Source organism: Sus scrofa, chromosome 13 (assembly GCF_000003025.6).
Source record: "Sus scrofa isolate TJ Tabasco breed Duroc chromosome 13, Sscrofa11.1, whole genome shotgun sequence".
Taxonomy (NCBI): Eukaryota; Metazoa; Chordata; class Mammalia; order Artiodactyla; family Suidae; genus Sus; species Sus scrofa.
Window position 1 is genome coordinate 172118934 of NC_010455.5, and position 4217 is coordinate 172123150.

General features: G+C 37.5%; 1 pseudogene; it reads left to right on the plus strand.

The window, feature by feature from the left end:
* LOC110256363 lies at window positions 3174-3827 on the plus strand (annotated as a pseudogene).

Genomic DNA, 4217 nt, shown 5'->3' on the forward strand with positions numbered 1-4217 from the left:
CTATGATAAGATTTATACAGGAAAAACTATATCTAAAGGAAATAGTTATGATTTTTGTATTTGCATTTATAAAAATCTGTTGGTCATTTAGACAGTGTTTCTCAGTTAGTCTGAGTCCTATGGGAAGCCTCTATACATCAGGACTGATTGCACTCATAGAGATGTGGGAAAGTTCAAAATGCTTGCCAGGTGATTCTAAAGGTATACCTGAATGACATTCACAAAAGACTCTTTCAGAGAATGTAGTGCTTATAGTGGGAAGTATAGAAACTATTAGGGTGAATAAATACGTTTCATAACATATTTAATAAGCTCTTGAAATATTACTCACTTTATATTTAGAATAATGTGATTTAGTATCAGTCAGCATTGGATTGAATTATGCTGGTAATTTACAACGAATGATGAGCTCTTGATCATACCCGTGATTTGCTGATGTGTTTATGTCTGCACTGATTCTTTAAAATTAATCAAGGATGTATGTTATTTTTTTGTTTATCTCACAATATTCACATATTTGTTGAAAGTCACCTCAAAAAGTGATAGTCATAATCCATCTGAAACTGACAATCTAAGAATGGACTGAAAGCCTCTTCAAGGCAAGTGACATATCATATATATTCATCTATGTTGCCAGGGAAAGAGAATATACATACTAGCATAAAATGAGCCTCAATCAAAAGAAGGCAGAGCCTTTCTTTATAAAAGATATTTATTGTTCATCAGTTGGTTCTAAGCATTGTGATCTTAATGGCAGGATTGTTTTATGCCATAGTGATTATATGATTGTGACAAACAATTTAAGAAATTGAGGTGTTAGTATTATGTGATTGCAGATACAGATCAAAATTTCTTAAACAATATTTAATATAATGTGATAGTAAAAATACTAAAATAAATTAACGCTTAAAATATGTTTACATAAAAGATGGAAAGGGCATAAGAACTATATTATCTTTGTAGTATCTTTATATCAATAGAAATAAATGTGCTCCTATAAAATAATGAGATAATTAAAGGGAAATTAAATATATGACACAAATATCAAAAAGTATAATATTAACTTTTATCAAAAATAATAAAATGAAAGTGTTTTAAAGACTAAAATATATCATTTTAAAAATTATTTTAAAGACTTGAAACCTAAAACTCTTAGAAAAGAACATAGAGCACTTTTGACATAAATTGCAGCAATATTCATTTGACTCTGTTCCTAAAGCAAAAGATACAAAGATAAAAATAAACAAATGGGATCTAATTAGCATTTTTGCATAGCAGAGGAAACCATTGAAAAAATGATGACAGCCTGCAAAATGGGAAAAATATTTGCAAATATTATAGCCATTAAGGGATTAATATCCAAAATATGTAAACAGTTCATACAACTCAATATCCAAAAGAGAAATATTATCACGTGATAATGCACTTGCCAAGCAGATTCTTGTCTGTCTTAAGCATCTGGGATTTCCTCTGGAAGACTGGAAGACTAGAGGCAGACAGTAAGCTTCCTCTTATGGTTCAAAAGCATATAAAACCTCCTACAAATTGACATCAGTTTGGACAGATGTCTTCATGAAGGTGCAATTCTACTCCATTGCATAAGTACCACCATCCCTCACTTCCTGCACCCAGTGGCTCTCATGGCACTTGATGCTCAAGAGCATTATAGGGTACTTACGCAGATTGTTGCCTTTAATCTCACAGATCATTTCATAGACTGGCTCCAGCTCCTCCAGGGTTTGCTTCTTGGTGCCTGAATAAACCAGGATGGAAGTGTGGGTCCCTGGCAATAGTGAGTTGCTTCAGGCCTGGGAAGCTGTGGCTCCCAGTGGTATCAGTGATGTGCAGGACACCCAGGCTGGGTTGCAACTCAGCACTTGGTGGATGGTAGGTATCTTCAGTAGTTAGCAGGCACACATCACAGAAAGCACTAGAGCACCTACTTTTACACCAGTGCACTCTTGCCCATGCCAGGCAACTTAAGCATCCCTATACTTCCTCTTCTAAGGCATGAAGGAAGAGATGATAATTGGGGTGCACAGAGGCCATAGCCACTGCTGCAACCATTTCTTAAAGCTAAAGCATGCAGGAATTGCCCATTGTCAGGAATTGACAGAAAGACCTATACACAACTCTCTGGCACTTAGCCAGCATTAATGGAAGCTTCCTGAAGAAAAAAGACCACCCAGACAAAATTCCAACAGCTCCTGGATCACACATAACATTCAGCATTTTCTCTTTTCTCTAGTGTTGGCAATTAATTTCTGTCTGTGCTTCAAAAGTTTGGGCACAAACCCCCCATATTATTGTTATGTGGAGAAGAGTTAACATATAGGTTATTGTTTCAGGAGCTAATAATACAAATTATAAACAAAATAGACACATACCCCTGCTTCCTCTTAGAACTTCTATTTCAGTGTACAAGCTACAAAATTTAAAAAATAAACTACATATTTTTTTTCATATACATCTGATATGAAGAAAGATAAAGCAGGGAGACAGAATAGAAAATTACTTAGTACAGAGGGAAGTATTATTTGAAATAAATCACTGAAAAAAGTAATATTTCAGTATTGATGTGAGGGAGGTGGCTTACCATAGCTGTCTTTGAGAAAAGTCTTCCAGGTAGAGAAGAGACAAGCCCTTGGCATGTTACAAGGAGAGCCGGGAGACAAGTGTGGCTATGTGGAAAGAGATATGCTTAATATAAACTAAGAGAGATAGTAAGATACAACTAACAAATAATATAGGGTGTAATAAGCCTTTTTCAGAATTTTACTTTCATTCTGAATGTGATGAGAAGCTGTTAGATGATGCTGAAGAGAACTGTGGCATGACCTTATTTGAGAAACTCAAAGATCATTCAATTTGTGCAAACTATACTGAAGACCCCAAAGTAGAGGCAGATAGACCAATTAGGGAGTAAAACAAATAAGATGGTCAGCTTCAGTCCCTGTGCAAGCTGATCTTACACAATAATCTCTGTTCCTACTGTGCACCAGTGTTCCCCTTCCTCTGTAAACGACCGACCATATTCGGTCCATCAGTACTTAGTTTCCAGACTGCCCATCACTTTGGTGGTTTCCATGTTGGCCAAACCTGAGCTTGTAAATTCAAGTGCATTCTCAGATTTTGTTTTTAAATCAAGTTTTATTAAGCCAAATCCATAGCCCATGGTGAAGACATCTCTGGCAGATTTGCCAAGATCAGCATACGTGGTAGGCACAGCCATTTTCTCCTCAGAAGTGGTGGCATTGGGTTTCACGGCATCTTTCTCACCAAACACTAGGGAAAAAAAAAATGCCAAAATCAAGACAGGGTAGAAGCAGGAGCACATCAAGCTGGACTGCAACGTGGATTTCCACATTTCTGGGCCTTCTACTGGGGGTGCTCTTGTGCTGGGTTATGAGGGCTGACTGGCAGGTTGCCAGATGAATTTTGAGACCACAAAGACTCAAGTGACCCAGAGTAGCTTTGGGGTTGGCTACAAGACCGTTGAGTTCCAGCTTCACACTAATGTAAATGAGGGAACAGATTTTGGTGGCTCCATTCATCAGAAGGTGAAAAAGAAGTTGGAGACTGCTTTTAATCTTGCCTGGACAGCAGGAAACAGTAATACTTGCTTTGGAATAGCAGCCAAGTACCAGACAACCCTGACGCCTGCTTCTTGGCTAAAGTGAACAACACCATTCTGGTAGGTTTAGGATATAGTCAGACCCTAAAGCCAGGTATCAAACTCACATTGTCAGCACAGCTTGATGGCAAGAATGCCAACGCTGGTGGCTGTGGGACACAATCTTGGTCTAGGACTGGAGTTTCAAGCATAAAGAAATACTGTACAATCACTTAATTTTAAACTATTTTGCAGCATACCTAGCTTCAGAATCTAGTGTACCTTTTAATGTTGTATGTCTGGATGCGAGTATTGTTAAATATCATGATGGACTTCCAGGTTAAAGATAATTCAGCTTTAGGGTGTTGCCCTTTCAGAGATGCAGAAGAAACCCAATTCCAAAAAGGCCCTTTCAACTGTAGACCTGGGGGGAGCTTGCTGGATCCTCGAAAGATGTCTGGTTTCTTTTTTACCTAGAGATGACTTCAAATGGAAGCCGATAAATAATAGGCACTTTGTTATTTCATGTTGAATAAATGAACGAAATTGTGACTTCCTGAGAATTGAATCTTGGTTTCCTACCCTAAGTGAGGAGAGGCACATT